The sequence below is a fragment of the Trachinotus anak genome, unplaced genomic scaffold, assembly GCF_046630095.1.
Source record: "Trachinotus anak isolate AG129_WGS33_773 ecotype Australia unplaced genomic scaffold, CSIRO_AGI_Tana_v1 ptg000013l, whole genome shotgun sequence".
Classification (NCBI taxonomy): Eukaryota; Metazoa; Chordata; class Actinopteri; order Carangiformes; family Carangidae; genus Trachinotus; species Trachinotus anak.
This window is the reverse complement of record NW_027273864.1, coordinates 17456131-17477951: the sequence shown is the minus strand read 5'-3', so window position 1 is coordinate 17477951 and position 21821 is coordinate 17456131.

Genomic DNA, 21821 nt, shown 5'->3' with positions numbered 1-21821 from the left:
TTTATAGAGACTTGCCATAAGTCATAAATTCACAAAGACAAACTAATCAAAGTAAGACGTCCATAATCAGGGTCATCTACCAGCCTCCATCTTCTCACTTGCTGTTCTTGCTGGTGGTAAATGGGACAAATTCTCTGTTATGACCTCTTTTTTGTATTCCACAAAGCCATGATTTTAATCTTAGATAGAAATTAATTGGGAAAATCACAAAGCTTCTAATGCATTGTGTCTGCTCATATTACCCAACAAGTCCTTTCCCTCATATCTGAAAAGGTTCCAAATCCACCACCAGTCCGTTGCCTTATTATGATCCTCCGTCTTTACTAATTCTTACCAGAAAAATGTCTGTAGCATGCACTGCACAGCATTCAGTGAAAACAAACTGTGAATGTCTGGCCATTTACAAGTGAATTGGAGGCTTAAGTGAGGGGGCTCAGCCTCTGCCCTAATAAACTGCATCACCTTGAAGGCCAGTTCTTCATTTATATCTGGAGACATACAGTATCCAGGTCACTGTGTTCTTTGTTATAGCCTATTCTTGATCAGATTGTCACTTGATTTATTACCTCAGAAAACGTTTTGCTAATGAGTTTATGGCCTCAATCACTAGGTTCAAGTCTTCTTCAGTACAACATGATCATTTTTAAGAATTTTAAAAACTATTAAATCAATTTTTAAATTGATACTGACAACTGGCATAGAGTACAAAGCAGGTCAGATTCAAAAATCCAAGATGGCGAAAAAGTAAAACAAAAGCAGAAAAAATGCTTTTTTGTCTCTGTAGTTAATTCCCCCCTTTGTGGTAACTGTATGGGGATGAAGTCACTTCAGGCTTAAAGTTGTGCATAGTTGAGTGTCAAGTGGGTGAACACATACAGTATTTAGTGTCAGGGAGAGGGAGTCAGGTTGGGCGGCACCACTGCAACTGGAGTCTGCTCACTTGCAAAACAATTTTTGCAGCCTGCATGCTTGTAAGACTTGGAACAGTTTTTTTGTAATATTTTGAAACCTTTCTTTGGGCACAAGTCAAAAGAAAAATCTGAGCTCTAAAAAGTTGATCCTGTACTAATGGGGGCTAGCGTCTCGTCCAAGCTGTGCAAGCTCAAATACAGCACTTCCTGTGTGACCCTGTACCCCGATTTCCTTATGGATGAAAGTGGAAATTAAATTATTAGGGTTTTGCAAAGGTTTTGTAAAGCTTTTTATGTAAGCATTATTATATGAAAGAATGTAGGCATTCTTCACAGAATCATGACTGAATCCCATTTAGCTGCTTCAGTTTCAGGGTCTTGATATTGTGCATGCTGGCCATTGTCATGGTTTACTGGGACTCTTGAATAGAACAGAGCCAGTGTTAATGTTATTAGCAAAGCCTGTGCTTTTCCCACCATGGCACATTAAAATGTTTGCTGTAGAAAAGGCCTATTATCATTTACTCACTGAAGCTGACAAGTAACAGATGAGGTTTAACTACCTAAGCTTATTCATTTTCAACTAAAAATGTATTTTAACTCATGAAATGCACAGTCACAGCTGCACTTTGGCCTTGGTAGCACTATTTTAGCTGTGTTTTGGTCTGTAGTGGACTTCTTCCTCACGCAACGCTTACAAATTATACATCATTTGAAAGCTCCATGGATCCTAATTCTGTGGAATTGTGTTTGTAGGATCCCCATATCAGTGCAACAGCTGTTGACACAGCATTGATTCAGACTTGTTGCTATGGTTTCAAACTGTTTTCCACAAAAAAGGTATTACTACAGGCCTTATATTCCCTTTTTATCCCAAGAACAAAAAACCCAAAGACACCATGTTTGTGTCTTTGTAACTTTAGTATTTCTAATACTCATTCTGAGTTACTGTTTAAAGGAAACCATGGTTATGACTAGGATTGCAAAGAACAGTTTTTTATACATGATTTTCAGGCATGTGCACAAAAATTGGGGTGTCTGGTAAAAGGTTAAAGTAATTTCAGAAAAAAAATCAACTACTTTAAATGCTATTCAAAATCGAGTCCATGTGTAGAAATGTCAGTCTACATTTTGTCTCTAGAGTTCAAATTAAATGTCAAAGTCTTCATATAATATAATAGAATAACTTGTCAAAAATGCATTGATAATGTATGAATGTATAATCAGTTCATATTACCATTAGGGTACTAAAATATCTTGCTACTATTTGTAGTTTATAGACTTAACACTTAAATGCATACATTAATAAAAACAAGTTTTTTATATTAAGACGTTGTTGTAGATAGCCTTGGTTTCAAATACACTCTCAGTTCAAAACAAAGAGATTAAACTACATCTATTAATGCAGTTTTCCTTCATACTACGGTGTTTTGGTGTAGAATTTGTGACCCCTAAACTGCTTTGAACAGAAGTGACTATGCTTCTGCTGATGTACTGAAATCTTAGTAATTGAAACTCTTAAATAATTTGATTAAAAAACGAAATGCCATATCTTGCTTCCCTATGTAACACAAGCTATTAAATGACACATCATTATGCAGGCTTCAACTAGTAATTCAGTTTTTTCCCGAAAATTCATTCCAATGGTTTTTATATTGTCTTCTATCATTTTATAGCTATTTTGGATTACAACCTACTACCATCCAATCAATTATCATCCTACAAGAGAAAACCTGAGCTAGAAAGTGAGCTGGAAGCGGATAATGAGCAGGGACTGTCATTCAGAAAAAATTTGCCCGAGGCATATAAACCAAAGTCGGTAAAGTCTCTGTCATGAGGGAGAGTGTTGATTAACTTGTCGAAGTGTGCTGTTTCCAAATTACATTTCATTGCTCTGAAAGTGCGGGTCACCTCTATGACAGGTGATAATTCGCATGCATGGTTGTGGACAGACAGGCTGCCTTCAGTATTCAGTAGGGTGTCAAGTTAGAGGTTTGCTGCTCTGGTTGCAGGGAAGCAGCTAAATGGACAGAGAAAGCAGTAAAACAGTATAAGCTTTAACAAACTGCTGTTCTGTGTGTTTCATCTTTAAACACAACTGTGTCCTGGGTTAAAGCTTTAGAGCAGCAGAGATTGGTGACTGTGTCTGTGAAATGCAGACACTAAGCTGGTGATCTTTGAATTGGCTGGGACCACAAGACACATGATGAAAATATATTGCCTTTCTGATCTTTGTGAAGATAACTCGAGAGCTCTGCAGCAGGTTGCAGTAGCTTAGCTACTAAAGGAAATGATGAAAAATGGACTATGGATCAATGTTCAACCACCCATCCCCCTATTCTAATATTATTTTCTACCTAGGAAGATGAAAACATACAGCATAACTCACACAGTCACCGTGCATGCACAAGACCCTCACTTCCTATACAGGGCCAGACCTACAGTCTGTTGTAATGTGACTTTAAATTTGCAATTTTAAACTCTTTAAAACTCCAGATCATATGTTAGGGATGAGCAGAGCACTACTAAAGTATCAGTACTTCTGATTCTTTGACTCTGGGAACTAGGTTTACTCTTACCCTCTCCCTCTGTGCCTTAAACAAAACCAAAACAAGAGTAGAAAGCTGTATATAATAATTAAATTTATTAAATGTTACTGAGCAAATTAATGCGTTTTAACTACAGGGAAATAAACATCACTGAGCTTTTCTATTTTTTCTATTCTATTTTCTATTTTTTTACAGATGCAAAATTCATAGGAAATATTGGTATCTGTATAAAACCACATATCACACGGTGTCTGAAAACAAAAATAGTATAACTTGTAGTTGTGTAAGGGCGGAAAGCGTTTTTGTTTTTAATGTGATAAAAGTCGGTGATGATCTATGGTTTTTAAGCTGTGGTTTCCAACATTTTACACCAACAAATACATGCACTTAGAGTGCAGTTCCTGTTGGCACTGCTCGCTGGAAAACACATTACCCACAAACCAGTCAAAGTGGGGAACATACAGAGTCTGCTTCCTTGGACTGAAAACGATGTAGCCTGTCTCATATAATTTAGATTTCCAATAAAGTGGATTTTGCAAGAGAATTTTCATGGCAGCAGTAATTACTGCAAAACCTCAGTCCACATGACAGGAGCTGGCAACACCAAAACTTGTGCTTTGGCAAAGCTAATAGCTCATTCTCACCAGGTTCTGTTAATGTTTTGGCAAGGCAGAGGAATGGCAAGACAGATAAATGGAAGATTTACAGGCCTCATTAATTCCCACTCTAATGACCATTAGTGGGGGTTTTTTTGCAGGAAATACTTCAGTCTGAGAATGTGAAAGAGCTATTCAAATTCAGTGGAGGTAGTCGTACATTTAATCAAATATTACATATTCATCAACTGGTTAATCGATTCTTCCACTGATGGATTGTTTACTTATTGTTGTTTACCTGTCTGTCAGGTTGTGATGAACACTATACAGTAATAATGAAACATGTTTATAAACTGTTCAGCAGGCAAACAGACTATTTGAGCTGCTCAGTTCAGGAATATGATTAAAATCCTGACCATCTCTTTATTATTGATGACACCTTTCAATGTGTTTGCATGGTGCAATATGAGATGTTATCCTTCAGTAAGTTGGAAGTAATAGGATTTAAAGTCCATTATGATATTTTCATGGTACATGACAACCCAACTTAGTGGAATACTCTTATAATGGTCATTAAAAATAGTCTGGCTCCTTCTCAGTGTATGTTTGTTGTGTTCCTGTGTCCTCTGTGACATTTTTTTTTTTTCAATACCTATAAAGCCAGCTTCCAAAGCCAAATGCACATCAGGCTGATGTGACTGACAAGAAGTGGAAGTCTCAAGATTCATCACAATAATGCAACATCATGCCCAAACACTGTCGTCTATGCACACAGGGTGCTTTGAAAACGGAAATGATAAGCCATTCATCTTACTGATGTTACTGTTATTTTGTTAATTGTATGAATCGAAGACACAGTCCATCTCAAACCGCAACTGTGCGGAGGCTTTGTGCTGATTTAATGAGAGGTATGCCGCTGTTGGGCAGTCAAAACAACTGGGACGCAGTAGAGAGAAGACCAATTTTTCTAACCGGCTCAGTTCTTTTCATGTTGTTGGACAGCTGTGAATGGATTCAAGATTGGTTCGTTTGACCCCCCCTCCCCCCTTTGCAAAAGTTATAGTTTTGTAGCTGAACATGTTTGTGTGTGTGTGTGTGAGAGAGAGAGAGAGAGAGAGAGAGAGAGAGAGAGAGAGTTGGAAAGAGAAAGACAGACAGAATTGGCTATTTTCTGTCGTAGTTGGCTTAGCTTCATTGAGAGCTCGGTGGTGGTTTTGTTTAACCCTGATATGGCTCAGCGGTGCCGACAGCTGCACATTACTGGCTACCCAGCGCACACCTACACTACCTGCCAGAAAAGACTGCCCTGTCATTTTGTTATTTTCATCTGATCCCAGTTTTACCTTTGCCCTGTCATTTTTGTTTTTGATCTATATATAGTTTCAGATTTCATCTCTTGTTTTTATTTAGACATGTTTCTCAGTGGAGCTGGTATCATGGAATCGTGGACTTGATCCCTCACAGATGCCAGTTTGTGGGTGTGTTTCAGTTTATAGCTGTGGAGGTGGGCTTGGCACGATGTGGTTGTTAGTAGCTTCCTGCAGGTGGACATTATGAACAGCAAAACAAAAATCATACATTTGCATTACAAGCAATTTGGTATATGGGTTGCTTTGTTGTTAATAATCCCCATTGTGTTTGACATGGTGCCATAAACATATAATAATCATATAGGGATTGTATTATTTTATAATCTAACATAAGGGAGGCATTAACCATGAATCACTGCAGTAAAGCAATCAAACCCTTTTCAGGGGGAATGCCTCTCTAAAATCGAACTGCAGTTACACATAATAATACTGGTGCTGTTATCTGAATCTCAAGTCACTGAAGACTTATGTGGATCCAGAGTACACTCATCCTGGTTAGTAGCACTTTCACTGCATGGACGAAATGAGACGTGTGTTTCGGGGAATATTTCATGCCGAACGTGTCCCGGTAGTTAAGGTGCAGCAGCTTTGATCAGCTTGAATTCAACCATTCACTCTAACACTCTAACAAGTTTTCATGATGGAAAAAAGAGATTTTGAAATAACCATAACATCTCAAAGCATTTGTGCAACATAATCTGCTTCTCTGCTGTCCACTCCTTTGCTGAATATGTTGCAAACATTTGCAGTTTCTCTTAAATATGTCTAATTACACGGATCCCAGTTTGCCCATTTATGAGAACAAAGGAGGACTGAAGACAAGATGCCATTAGGTGTGATTGCACATATACGCCCTGAGCAATGACTTATGAATAGCACTTTCATTTTAAGAGTATAACCCTTAAAAAAGTCAATGGCAATCAGCTGCAATCCACTTAAAAGATAAGAGATTTATTTAAAGACCAGGGGAGAGCGACTCAGAGCCAGTCTGCATTAACATTTCAACAATTTATCACACATTATCTGTGTAGGGCAAATACAACCACTGAAAACAACAGGCCATGAAAATATTGATGAAGAACTAAATAATAACTAATAGTTAGAGGAAGGAAAACCAGGACTCTTTTGCCTGCAATATGATTGAATGATTGCCGTCCAATGGAGTATGGTTATATAACCTTTATTTTATCGGGTAGTCTCTTTGAGATCGAGATCCCTTTGTCAAGGAAGACATGAGAACAGGAAACATTAATAATCAGAGAACCATCCAGTCTAAGTCGGTTTCACTTGTGTAATGAGGAACTGCCAAAATCCGCCACGCAAGCTTGTTTTAACCCCTTCATGATCACGATCTTCATGATCTGTGTCACTGAATGCAAATGGCATGTTAATCAAAACCTGACACACGGCTCGTTCTCATTAGTGCCAGCAACAAAAATAGTTTGACTTGGCTCACGTTATTCTGTAATCCCTATTGGTCATTTTAATTTAATTTGATCCTGAGTATGAGGCATTTGCTGAAGCAAGCTATATCTTGAGCACATGCCTGCACATAATAATGTCCCGTCCACAGGGGGAATTTATTCACCTTTTATGCTTGCATTGCCACAAGCTAAGATTGTCTAATGCAATATAGTTATTCCTAAGTGGTTTAAAGTTTTGAAGAGAGGAATAATCTGTGACACACAAGACAGTGAGGTGTATGTTTAAGGGTTTAAACACAAGATATGAGAACAAAGAAGCAGTAAACACGATTTGCTGAAAATTCAGAATAAACATATTATTGCTGCGCAGTTTGGACTGAGAGTCAAGGTTATGAAGCAAAAGTTGGTAATATTTATGCATGGTTACACAGCTTGGTTGGTTGGTGACATTGTTCCCAGTAAATAAATAAGAACAATAATTAAAGCTGCCTCAAACAAATTTTCATAACCAGAGGAGAGAGAGACTCACAGCAAGAAACCTTGATACTCTATCAGTGTTTTCTGAGCAATATTTTGTAAACTGACCTTGGAAATGGCAGTTTGAAAAAATATTACCACAAGCTACACTTTCATCCACATTTTGAGCTCTTCATTAGTGGGTGAGGTTTTTCCAGTAGTTATAAAGATGGTTAAGATGTTATCATGTGATCTAAGTATGTTTTTAAATCTTTAAAAAAAAAATACCATACCACCCTCAGCTCCTTGTAATGTAATCAATACTTGTTAATTGATGACTGTTTAATTTTATTGTCTTTATTCCCTGGTTTGACAGCAGTTGTGGACAGTGGTTGGCTGTTTCTTTGCAGGCATGAACATTTTCAAATGCAGAATCCAGACCCAGGCGACTTCTTTGATGTGTGGTTGCCGGATCATTAATCGACTAGTTAGAGTGAAAAACAGTGCAGCCTGCAGATGTCTGTGGAGACTTGAACAATGCAAAAAAAAAAGTATTACAGGAGAAACCTGTCCACTTGGCTGGAATGAAAGTTGAAGCTTCAATGTTAAAACTACAAGCAACAAATTCTAAGTGAAAGAGGATATTTATATGCAGTGTGCGTTTTAGCCAGGTCTCAATACAAAACAAACCGGGCGTAGTGAACAAGATTTAGTACAGGACACACTGGCTCCATTGTTGGCATTTTGTAGAGCTCAGCACTTGGCGCTTGTGTAACATTAAAGGGCATGTTGGCATCACTTTATTAACACGGTCTGCTCCCTGCCTCAAATACACGCACACAGTGAAATACAGACCTTTTTTCCATTCATTGGGTTGTTGTATTGAATCGAAGAGTGTAATGTTCAGCAGGTTTCACTTCTTGGGCCGAATTTCTCTGGCTGCTTTCAGCACAACAAACTTTTTCATTGGGTTGCATCTTAGGTTGAATGTTGGTGGGCTGCTTTGCAGTATTTTCAGTTTGGTTTGTTTCTCACTCTAACATACAGTTGGTGGATGCCTCTGCTATCTTTGTTGCCGTAGCATGTTGCTATAACAACCTCAGCCTCTTTGATTGATGTCCTGAGGTCAACTCGTTTACATTATTAATATGGTTTTCATTTTATTTTATATATATTCTTGAACTGAACCAACTTATCATTTTTTTTAAATTCTCAGTTACATAAACATACAGTATATCACTTTATATGAATTTGCAGCTGACTATACGCAGGAACAAGTAAGAACTAGCATGCTTGAGTAATGCAAATACTGACCTTGTAAGATAGAAAATCAGGAAATTACTTACTTAGATCTCACTATGACAGACGAATGAAAATCAATATTGAATTTAATGAATACATCACAGGAAGAGCTTCCTAAGTGTTGAGTCACGGCACCTTTGACCACAGACAGCAGCCCTCCTTTCATCATTAACCTTTACCTCACTTTCAAATTACTGTATAATAGAGTAAGGTAATCTTTGGCTCTGCTTAGAGGAGACCTTATGCACTGCATTTAGTTCATGCCTTTCTACAGTCTTCTTAAGATAAAAAAAAAAAGTTATTTCTAATACATAGAAAGATAAGACCCTACGGAAACTTTCATTTTCTGCTGTGTGGCATTTTGAACTTAAGACAGAATCTCTACTTCATTATCTGTGAGTCTAGAGACTATTATTCCCTGCGTAGTGTCAATGGCCCTTTTCTTTGTGTTTCTTATGTTCATTTCCGAGCTTCTAACTCTTCATCAGGCAAGGTGTTAAAGCATGACTGCAATAATTAAATAACTTGTGCCCTGAATAAATGTGAACTGTAATAAAAAGTGATTCATTCGCTGTCATTTATTATCAGTGAGGAAGTGAGGGGGAGACTCCCTCCTTCAGCTCTCCAGGTTTAAGACCACATGGTTGACAATTCTCCAGCCCCTGCAGCCATAACTGTATTCTCAGATCTGCCTCAAAGTGACTCATCAACCCGCAGGCCCTCCACCGCTCCTCTTCCTAAAGCATGTCTGTCTGTGCCAAACTCTCTTCTGGGGATGGAGATTTCTTCTGAGCCCCAGAGCATCCCAGTTATTTTACTCCAAGGATGTTTTCTTTAAGGGAAGGTGAGGTCATCACTTCGCCTGCGGTGGGCACACAATACACCTTGTGCTCATACACCATTTTAAGTGATCCCATGGGCCATATAGTTTGCCCCATAGAAACCACAAAAGCATAGTGCAGTCAGGTGTTTTAAGTACAGGAAAAAATCTGGAGCAGGACAGAAAATGTTTGGTTGTTAACAGAAAGTGTGAGGGTAGGGGTGGAGATGCTTGCTTGTCCTTGGGTTCATTTTCTTCTTATGTTCATGTCGTCTCTTTTGTTGCTTAATCAGACAGTTGAGCTCTGTAATAAACTATTTCCAGTGTTTTTTATTTTTTTGATAGAGGTGTTCACTGACTGATGTTTGATCACATCCAATACCCCCCTTTGTTAAAGTTATCCTCAGTACATTTTGTTTGTGTGCACCCGATAAAAGAATAACAAATAAGATGTGGTGCTTTAAAGAGGTAATCTTCCTCAGCTGTAGGGACAAGGGAGTTTAATGGTTGACTCATCATCTCCTTTTACAGGGATTGAATAACAGCAGGACTCTTACTGAATACAGTCATAGGTATTCTGTCTCTAGCCATAGTGAATCGATACACCAAAAAAATCCAAAATGCTGATGGTGAGGCGATAGAAATTCAATCAATGAAATAAGTTTGAAATGTATTAATTAACACTTTTTAACAATTAATCTATTATCAGTACAAAAACAGCAGTTACAGAGCAAGGCTAGTAGTTTCCCCCTGCTATATGAGATATGAGAGTGGTATAATTTTTCCAGGCCAACTCTGAAGTGAAGAAAAAAAAAAACTTTTCTTTTGTTCAGTCATATCTGAATAAAATGTCATCAAAAGTCATCTGCTCTGTGATTACCAGTGATTTAGTGGCATTTAAACCAGGTCAGAAATTCTGTTAATTCCACTAATTACTGAGTAATTCTCAGTTGGGCTTTTGGATAAATGCTAGTGTAGCATACTACAAACAAGCTACTATACTAACATCTGAAGGCTTAGCTTATTACCACTAACAAGCACGTTCGTAGAAAAATGCTGGCATGCTTCAGTACAGTGCAATGAACAGCAGCCAAACGGGCAAGAGTCATAATTACTAAAGCCAACAGAGGGCTTCATTACTTCCACATAAACAAATGTTTCTGGGCATTTTCTGAAACAACTGATTTGTTTTTCTTTAGGAGGACAGTGTCAGCAGAGCCGCCTGCATGGATATAGACTTTTAGTCTTTATAATCTATATGTGCAATCAGATCTACAACAAAATGATAGATAGTAATATCAAAAACATTTAAAATTGTCAAAGAATTACTTAGATTTTCACAGTTTCACTGATATCTGTATTTGTAAATCAACAAACATTCATTAAAACCATGAAACTGTATTTTGAAATCATTTGAATGTCTTTTTGGATTTATTGCAAACCAAGAGACAAACATAAGCAAACCAAACCAAAAAAAAAAAAAAAAACCGTCTGAGGTCAGATTAAAGGGTGCAATCATCTAAGTTGTTTTCATGGTGACACTGTGCAAGCAAAGAATCACACAAATTCAAAGAAATGAATGAAAACCAGTGATGTGGTCGAGTGAATTACGCATTGAGAGTGATGACTTCTGCTAGTGAAAAATAATGGTTAATAACAGACTTGTTTATGGAAAAAAAGGACACTCTTCTCAACAAGATATTGGAATAACAGGAGTGGACAGGCTTTTAAAAAGTCCTTATCTTAAACTTATTGAACCGTGTTTCGCTGCACAGCTGAAACTGCTTCCTCCAACTTTAAAACTATAAATTCAAACAGCAATTTACGCCACTGTTGGCAGGGATCTTTCTGTGAGTAGTGTTTATAGGAAAGCGCGTTTTAATACACATTCTTTGGGCTTGATTCTTCTTGCCTGCCAATGCCATTTGTGCTGGATTGGTGGATGACATGTGTCTCCGCTGAAAACCGCTGAAGAGACCTTGATAGCACTCTCCATATGTTCAGCTAAATGAGTTCAAGCATCGTGCAGCCACTTGAGTGACGAAAGACCCCGTCTCTGATGAATGTTCTTAATGCCTCATTACAACAAAAACACAGGCAGCGCTCTCAGTGCTCGTGATCCTGTGTTGAGAGTTAGAGATTAACTTTTCCAGGAGATAATGTGGAATAGAGGTTGAGACTTAGCATGAAAAATATTTTTACATACATTATATGCCTGTTGTGTTATATTCCCATTTGTCATCTGACAGAAGTTTATAGATGAGAAAAAACAGAGACAGATCAATCATTTTGAAATTTCATGCTGACATATGCTGTGGAATACAATACAATTTGTTCTATTTTTTTTCTCGATGCAACTTTTATAACTGATACTTGTGAGGAATCTGTGCCAACGTCTGTTTGTTTGAATAATGAACATGACCTGATAAGGGTGAAAAAGACGCTATGCTAACTTTAATTTATGAAGCTTCACCCTGGAGGTAAGAGAATATAATATCTCTCATATGATTTACTGAGAAACACACTGGCAACACCCTGGCTAAAACCATATATTTCTATATTCTATAGCTGGCACTGCTGGAGTGTGATAAAATGTAATAATTTATGTGCATAAAATCAGATTTTTCACATCTATGTTGTTTGAAAGCTCTTCAGATGAAATGTGTTGTTATGAGTCTGTCTTTACTGAAGTTGTTGAAGGACAAAAAGTGACACCTGCTCACAATCATTCGCAGCATTAAAATGAAACAACTAAAAAAAAACAACACTGGGAGCTCAAAAGCCAGCATTTCACTCGATGATCTGTGTTGAGCTTGGTTATGTGTGTGGACCCAGCCTCACATTATGGATGCTATGTGTACGCTCTGTTTACTCAGCTGTTAATTCATGTACTTAAAGCTGTGCAATCAGCTCATCCGAATCACGAATCACTCCCCAGTCACACATGATGCCTTAAACAACACCCTACTGCCACATAACCCCAATAAAAAACATACTGGGGAGTCATCCAACCAGTGACCAACTCCCCCACTGCCTCACAGAGCAGAGAGGAAAAATCTGACACCACCATGTGCAACCCTAAGCCGAACCTCCCTCAAGTAAAAGTAATATAATGCCAGACACCGGCAGATGCTCCTCCTGCAACAAAGCCACCAGGGCGATCCAAATAACCGGTGAATGAGAATTGCAGGATTTAGTAATGGAGGGTATCGCCCACCTGATGGTCCTAGATGGTGTGTCTAACCAGTCCCATAGTATCATAGCATTTCGCATCAAATTGTTATAATACAGCGCTTGAAATTGCAGCAGCTCCCCCAGAACACAAGCACAAGCTCTTTGAGCACAAGTACAATGCAACAACATTAGCTACCAGTGCAGTCCTATCATTCTCAGCCCTGGGATCAGCTTCAATTATGCCAGAACCAATTTTGTTTATGTTCAGGCAACTGACGGTGCCAGACAATTTCAGTACAGGGCACCAGTATGGGTATGGTGAAGAAAAGCTGTTTTCTGGCTGCTCACTTGCTGAATGTTGCATGCCTGGCCCAAACTTCTCTCTCTCTCTCTTCCCTATCTATCTATCTATCTGCAGTAAACACATTGCTGTTCTTCAACCATTTCAGTCGATAAAGGTGTTAGTGAGCCTTGGTGGCTCCTCTCTTGTCAAGCAGCATCACCTCATCATCCCCTACCTGTTGTGCAAGTGTTGTTGCTTTTCCTGTGCACAGTACAGAATAAATGGTTATTTCTCCTTATGTATGAGCATCTGCTCTCAGGTCAAAGATGTAATGAATTTCAGCAGTAGATGGCACAATGGCACTTTCACAGTGGCCAGTTGTTTTTGACAGATTAAATTTACTTGAAGTAATTAGAACTGACATTTGTGAGGAATGCTCATATCTGCAACATACATTATTTTCTTCAAGATGATGCTATTTCTAGATAAAAGGTAGTTTGAGTGCAGCCAGACTATGTGTTTGATAAAGCTTGCACTTATCAGTTTCATTATGTTGTGCATTTAACTGATATTGCTTTCAAAATAGGCAACTTCCTAGAGCTGAAGTTATTCCCAAGTCACAGTCCTTGATGTTCAAATCAAATTACTGTAAACAAAAACAGAATATCATATTTTAAGTCTGCAGTGATGCAAGTCCTCGAAATATGTTACTGATAATTCATTAAAACCAACTTGCAACAACAGAGTGTTTAGCTCTATTTTTATGTATTTCTTTAAAAACACTTCAGAAATCTGTAAAAATTTAAGTTCTTTCATGGAAATAGGTGGTAATTTGGCTACTGTCAGCATTAATCTGCATCCTTATCTGTGTCAGAAACCTGGCTACCAATATGTCAAAAGTCAGAACAAATTGGCATGCATGGCACATGACAGACCACAAGGATCTTCTGTCACATATAGTTTTCCTCTTGACTAAAAGACATTAGCATGACTTATCTATACCCAAATCTTAACAGGATTTAACAGAATAATATTAATGTGTTCACAGGTGTTAAGACATCAAACAAATCTTATGGTGATACTTGACTTCCAGGTTACCCATAGAAAATTAAAAAAAAAAAAAATTATATAGTTCAAATATTTTTTTGCCGTTGTTGCCAGATTAATTTCTACATCACTTTCAAAGTTACAAAATGATTGTTCTTTTTTAACATTTTAAGATGGCATTGTTTCATTTAAAGTGCTCAAACCAAATCCCTCTTCCTCGTCAAGTATGTTTAAATGGCAGTGGCCAAGGACCGAAAGAATCAATCAGAGAAGATGGTCTTTTTCTCCCTTTCTCTTCATTTTGCTGTAAGGACCCTCTACACGTTCCCCCTGGACCATGCCTGTCTAAATGTAGACCCTCTCACTTGATTAAATGTGTCAGGTAGTAGTTGGCCTTCACATCACTTCAGTGATGCCAGCTGCCTGGGGGCTTCCGATGGGTATAGTTTCCTGACAGCTTCTGGATTTGATCTGTAATGACTATTTTTTACAGACATGAGCACAACATTAGTAGTTATAGCTTATGATTAAAGACCATGTTCCATTAGCAGGTCCAGGTGTATTATTCGGTGTGTAGATGGGTAATCCAGCTAGAGCTCCAGAGTGGGGTTTTCTAGCCCTTTTCACGACCTGGAATGCCACCTGAGGCCAGGATCTCCTGTATCCTGAGAGTTATGCTAACAATAGATGTTAAACCCTAATAATTGTATATAAAAAACTAAATGGTCTTGGGCCTAATACAGCTCTGGTTTACTTGCACATTACGAGGCATCCAGACCTTCAGGTTATCTGGGACAGGTCTACTCAGAGTTCCCAGGATTAAAACCAAACATGGTGAAGCAGATTTTAGTTTCTATGCTCCCCATCTGGAGAACAAGCTTCCTGAATACCTGAGGTCTGCTAAAACTGTCAGTTCATTTAAATAAGGACAACCCAATAAATTACATATGTTACATCCTTTTAATCTTTAACTATTTATTTGCTCATGTTTGCTTTTGTTTTTTTTTTTTTTGTTTTTTTTGTTGTTTTTTGCCTTTTAAATGCAATTTTAATGTCTTCTCAATGCCTTATTCAAAACGCTTTTAATTAATTTATTCCTCTGTAGCAGCTCAAATTGCCTTGCTTTTATTATCTTTTAAATGCAATTTTAATGTCTTTGTAATGTCTTATTTTAGATGTATTTCCATTCCTCTGTAAAGCACTCTGAATTGCCTTATGTCTGAATGGTGCTATATAAATAAACCTGCATGGCTATTGGCCGAATCCACACTTCACATTTACTCCAACTGTCAATGTTCAGTTCCAGTGCAGGAGAAGAAGAGTGATCTTCATGGAGCAATGCAGAAAGTAAGTGGGTGGTGTCAGTGTGGATGGGTGTGTAGGCAATCTGACATGACAGCCGACATGAGGGGAGAATGACTGACCACCACTCAGTGTTGCTAGGGCAGGAGGATGTAGAGCTGGTAGTCAGCTAACCAGCCATGAGAAGCTGCTGTTGGACTCTTGTGTCTGTGTCAATGTACAAAATAGACCTCGGAGTCTTCCCTATTACATCAACAGTGCAGGAGGATTCGGCTCAACCGAACTTTAAGATCCAGGCACCTCAACTTTTATGCACAATATAAGCTTTGTTGGAAAAGTCACCTGTGTCAACATCATATGCACAAAAAAAAAATCTATGTTATAATGTGTGCAGTGGAGCGGGAAGCGCTTATCCAGAAAATACTTCATTTAGAGGTAAAACAGAAGGTGAGCACACATTAAATGTCAGAAATAATCCCTCATTGCTCAGGAAATATTTGTCCACACACAACCATGGCAAGTACAGGAGCTCAAAGTTGAGCCTGGAGATCAGTATGTAAACTATGCAGATGTTTACATCAGTGTGGGTAATGATTTTATTGCTTGCCTTCAGTTCTTAATATCCTTCAGTATTAGTTAAATGAATCTGGTGCTTTGTTCAGTACCTACGTGATCATCTGACTCTGGCACCTTTTTAGTTGTATCTTTCAAGAAATCAGCAGTTAACTTGCTCAGAAAATAAGATTTTTTTTAGCCAGACGTACCCTTGCTGTGACATCTTCTTGTATGAACAGTTTTTGTACAGTGATAAAATGTCACTTAGCTGTCCTCTCAGCCTCCGGTTTCACCCAAAGTTGTACACAGACTCAGCAACCCGGAGAAGCGAGAGTTTTAATTAACATGAAGGTGCTTGAAAGCTTTGATGTTGAAGATGATCAGAAAATTGCAATTTCCGAAGCTAAACATGCTCCACTGGTTTTACCCTTCTCATAAATAGATGCATCTCACGTTTCTCGTCACAGCCAGCAAAGATATTGATGCCTGTGTTCAATTTCTTAGTCGACCCAGTGGTATATCTCCAAAGGACTGGTTGTCTTTTTATTGGACCACAAGAGTATTGTTTGTGATTATTAAATGCATTCGTTTCTTCAGCTGAAACAAAGGCTGATTAGTGTATTTTCATATCTGTGGTCACTGTCCCTAGGTGGAATCAGTCGATGTCAGCTGTCACAAGCTGATTTAATTTCCATAGGCTTGTTCAAAGGGACTCTGGGAAATGGCTGCGCCTAGCTCGCTCCCTCTCTCTTCATTAAACTCCCAGTGCACATTCCCTTCATTTCTACAGACAATCCATCTGCCGTTCTAAACCCTGTTTTGTCAAGAGTTGTTAGCTGCTTGGCCCCAGGGATGAGCACCTCAGGCTATTATTAATCTTGTTTGTTTCGTGTTTTTCTGTCTCTGTGCGGTAGCGGCATTGAATGCCCGGTGGACTTTCTCTTCCACAGACATAATCAATGATGTAAGTAAGTGCAGATTATCATTGAGACTTGTGAAGGAGGACCGCCTCTGAGGTCTACAAGTGTCACATGGTGAATGATTACATATTTGCACAGAAGCTGTTTCACTCTTATGGCTTTAAATTTCGACTAAATTAAGTAAAAATACCTGAGCCAGGATTAGAGAAAAGAGAGACATTTGAAGATAAATTCTGGCAGCACAGCTATAGACTTTTGCGCTGTGTGTCAAGAGTGAGGGACTTAATTCATTGTCATGTAAATAACAAAAAATACTCTGCTTCGTGAATTTAATACCAGGGGAATACTCCTGCAAATGGAAGTTGTAGCTATTAATTTAACACCTTCAGCAAGTGTGATTTCCAGTAAAGGTATGCTGACCAGTTGTTAATGCCAAGAAGCCAATGGTGGGAAGAGCTGACAGAGTCAGATCCCTGATAATCACGATATTGTCAGCGAAGGACAGAGCCCGAGGAGAAGGACACTGCTGTTTCTGACTCCAGCATCTTTAATCTGGCCTAAGGCACTGAGAATTTCTGAGCACTTGTAATCAATACATTTACACCCATGTTTCTCATGTAAGTGAGATCTGAGCTGGAATCAATTCTACTTTGGTGACTCTGATGCCTTGCTGACCTCATCTTTTTTCTATCACATTAGCATCGAACAAATGAGCTATGTCCCCTTGTGCTGCTTTACAGTCCCACAGACAACTGTGAAGAAAATGGGTAGAAATTGCACCGTGGATGTTTCTTCTTTCAATTTAACTGCAGTGGAGTTCCCTGATCTCATAAATCTGTTGTCTCTATAAAATTGAGTTTCTGCAAGAACAATGCACTGAATAATAAAAAATAAAATAGTTTAAGAATTAAGTTTGTGGGAAGATAAATCATGGCACTTTTTTTTACTGAAGCAATTTGGAGGAACAAAAAAGCACACTTTTGAAAGTTCTACTAAAATTGTAATTTGTAGACCACAGATAGATAATAATTGAGTCTACCCTCATTTATATTAATGATGATACGTTAAATATTAGGAAAACCTCTCAGTACAATGCAATACACTTCGACAGCAACACAAAACGCAGCTGCCAAAATAATCATTAAGTTAAGTCAACACGAAATATAACAGCTATATAAATATTAAGTTAAAAAGGAAGCAAAAGCTAAATTTACAGTAATGATAGCAGTAATAGTTGTTGTCACACAGGTACTAATGTCTTATTTGTTAGTTATCATTGCTTAGTTGACAGTTCGATACGTTCTCGAAAGCTGATTCAAATCAATATTATTAGCCCGAAACAGTACATTCCCCCTGTGATATGATGTAAGGTCAACGGTTGCACTGTTCATTTGCAAACTCTGCAGTAACACTACTGCAAACATTTGCTACTACTACTACTACTGCTGCTTCTGCTCAGATTACATTTTACTAGATGTAACATTTAATAGAGGGTTTTAATAGGGAGTCACCGCTGGGTAGACTTTGTACGCCTGCATGAGAGGGGCAAGGGCAGAGCTCAGATCATTACATATAGATTTATCAGACTAAATTAAGGCTCAAGTATTTTGCTAGATCTTTGGTTTAGAGCTTGTTATTAATCCATTATATTTCAGAGTGGGACTCGATACTCTTATGATAAATTCATTTGTGTGCAGACTTATTGGAGAGTTTTAAGCATGAATACCTCATTATTTAGGTTTGCTCGTGACCCTGGTGTGATTGCTCAAAGAACAATTCCCAGCCACATGCACCAGAAAGTGGTTAAAAGTGGAATCTGAAAAAACGTTGTCTCCTAAAGGGCCACATTATTGTGTCCGTCAGATGAGGAGAGCAGAACAGTACGTGTATGTGAGAATCTTCATTACTGAAATTTTCAGCATAGTATACTTCAATGGCATTTACACTGACTCATAAACACTGTGAATGGTTAAGCCACTTGGTCCTTTAGATATTTAATCATGTGCATACCTGCCTCTTAGCCATTTCAAAGCCAAGGTTAAAATCAAAGTGTTGTTTTCTTCCATGAGAAATGAGCTTTAAAAAAAAAACTAGAAAAGATAAACTGAATTACTTTATCTAATTAATGAATTCATGTAACTGCAAATGTAAATGTATTGTCATTACTTGCTTATTATTTTGCCATTTTATTATAAAATATTTCTCTTCATGCAGTGTATTGGACCTCAATTTGGCACATCAACTATTATTATCCTCTAGATATTACTACAGTCATAGATTCTTACATCAAAGACCTTGCTTGGGGTTCAGTGAATAGAAATATTTTTTGCATTTTGTCATGCAGAGTTTGTGTTCAGAGGTGCAAAGTATCTTGATGCACACAGCATGTGATGAGGCACATCTGTAAACCATGTACCTGTGTATATAACCTGAGGCGAGGTTTTAATGAGTATTTACAAAAAAAAGAAAGCATTGCATATCAAATGGGTAGATAATATCCCTCAAGGAATGAATTAATTGTTTAAAAGTATTTGACGGTTGAAGATCAAAATCAGCAGTACGGAAAAACACACAAGTTATTTTTAAGGACCTTGTTACACCGTCAAATTAATAGTGTATATATTAAATGGTATAAAAGTCAATCATCGCATTTTACTGTGTATAGCAATCTAATGGCCATGGGGCTTTTCCCAATGACACTTCAGACTTTTCTACGCATACAAAAAACAAAAAAAAAAGAAACACTCTAAAAAATGTATCATTAAATAGGATAGCTCAATATAATGAGCTTCAAATAACAACAAAATGTTCAAATCATTTGTGCCAAATCATTTTGAAAGAACGTCAGCCAATGGGGAAATGGGTTGACCAGTGGTATAACTTGATCATGTAACTTTATCACTCAGTCAGTCAGTCAGTCACAGGCATTTGTTTATAGGGCTGGCCCCACTGTTTCAGTCTAGCCAAAAAATCTTTGTTGCATAGAAATATGCACATAGTTACAGCCTCCAAAGGCTTTACATTAAAAACAAGGCAAATCAAGGAAAAGATGGGACACATAGAGGAACAATAAACAAACAATAAACAAACATGAATTAATTACGTTGATAGTGATCCCTTTGTGACCAGCGCTAATTTAAATTAAATCAAGTTGAGTGGCAAAACTGTCAACCCATTAACATCTACAATGATCCTCTGCATGGAAACACAGACCTAGGCCAGAAAAAAATCTTAATTAGTGCTGTATTTTTCTATGTAAGCAAAATGCATTTGAAAATGAGTCTGAATAATCCTGTGAAGTGCAACATTCTGTCCATAGTAGTCTTGTTTCTGAAAGATGATATCTTACCAAAAGGCTGACAAGAATAACTGCTCTCTGTTGTCTGTCATCATCGTCGTCATCATCAACCTTTATTTATTTTCTCGGCAATACATTGAGAGGTGACCCTCATTTTCAATGATGCCGAGATTACAAAAACAGAAAGAAAACAAAGCAGACAATCAGAATACAGATCAGTTCCTAATGAAAACAATTACATTCAAAAACATTACCATTTAAAAGATTTAAAAGAATATTTATTTTATTTTATTTTCAGAGAATTTATATTTAATGTTGAATACCCTAATGCAACTTTATAAAGCTTCATGATTTATTCTGTTTGTATTTTTTATTGGACTATGATTCATTATAGAGTAACACTCATCATCTTCTTGAGGTTTTCTATCATTTAATTTGTTGTGGAGCATGTGTTCCACTGACAGAGGGCAAAAGGACACACACTATCCAATTATCCAATGAGGTGTCAACAGTGGTTAGTGAGACAGAGGTTATTATATGGATAACTCTGGCAAGAAATAATTTTTTTGTGTGTGAGCTGTTTAAACTGTTGTGTAAGTTGCAAGCTGCAGCTTGGGTTGATGAGTCAGCCTGTTGATCCCCCAACAGCGTATTCAGCAGCAGTGGACTGTTGGGTTTGGGCCTTAACCTTTCATTCAGTGAAGTACTTAGCTATTATTTTTGATAAAGTGAACACAAACAAATAGGTGATCTTGAAACTGACAATAAGCCACTTTCACTTTTTTATGTGCAAACTCGCTTAGAAACATTCTCCAGCTGCAATGCTGTTTCCAATAGCTAGCCTAGAAAAACCACAAGTATACAAAGGCTTTGCTTAGAATTGGTTCAATAAGATTTATAGGGGCAGAACCATAAATAGCAGCCAATCGGAGATCTCTCCGGGAAGCCATAGATTGGCCTTGACATTAGTGACAGTGGTTTGGTGGAGTGGTGATGCTGTGAAGCAGCACAGACTAGCAGAGAGAGGCAACTGGATGATAGGAACCCAAATAAACAACAAGGTGGAGATCCAGAGTGTTTCCAAAGTAGAATGATAATTGTCTGCCTGCTTGAACACTACAAAGTCTGCAAGATTCATTTAAGATAAAAAAACCAAAGCAAGTATACGATGACATACCTTATAATGTAACATCTTGGTGTGGACAGGTTAGTTGTAAAGACAAAAACAGTCAGTAAAATCACTGGGAAACCACAGAATCTGGTGGGAATTTGTTCACTATAAGAACTGAAAACAAAGCCCAGACTATTTGAGAGGACCACTCTCACCTCCTGTGCCTCGTTTGAATTCCTGCTCTCAGGGATGCCTTTGGCAAAAGAGAATATTTACAAAAAGTCATATCTTCCCACTGCAAAATGTTAGACTTACTATGATTATTAGTACTGTTCTTCTTGACTGCCTCCGAACTTTGCTCATGTTTTTCTTTCTAAGATGCTCATATGCAATGCTCAGGCTGCATGTAGAGCAGTTGATCATTTGCTGTGGTTTGGAAGAAACATTTTTTACATTACAAGTTCAGATTGTGATTAAGCTAAAATGATTCATCAATCCACAGACAATTAATCAGTAACTGCTTTTATAATTAATTCACCCTTTCAGTCATTTTTCAGGCAAAAATGCCAAACATGCTAGCTCCTGCCTCTCAAAGAGGAAGATTTGCTGCTTTTTCTTTGTCAGATATGATAGGAAATTGTAAATCTTTCATGTTTTTTTCCTCCACATAATAATAAAATGTTAGTGCTGTTTAGATCGCCTA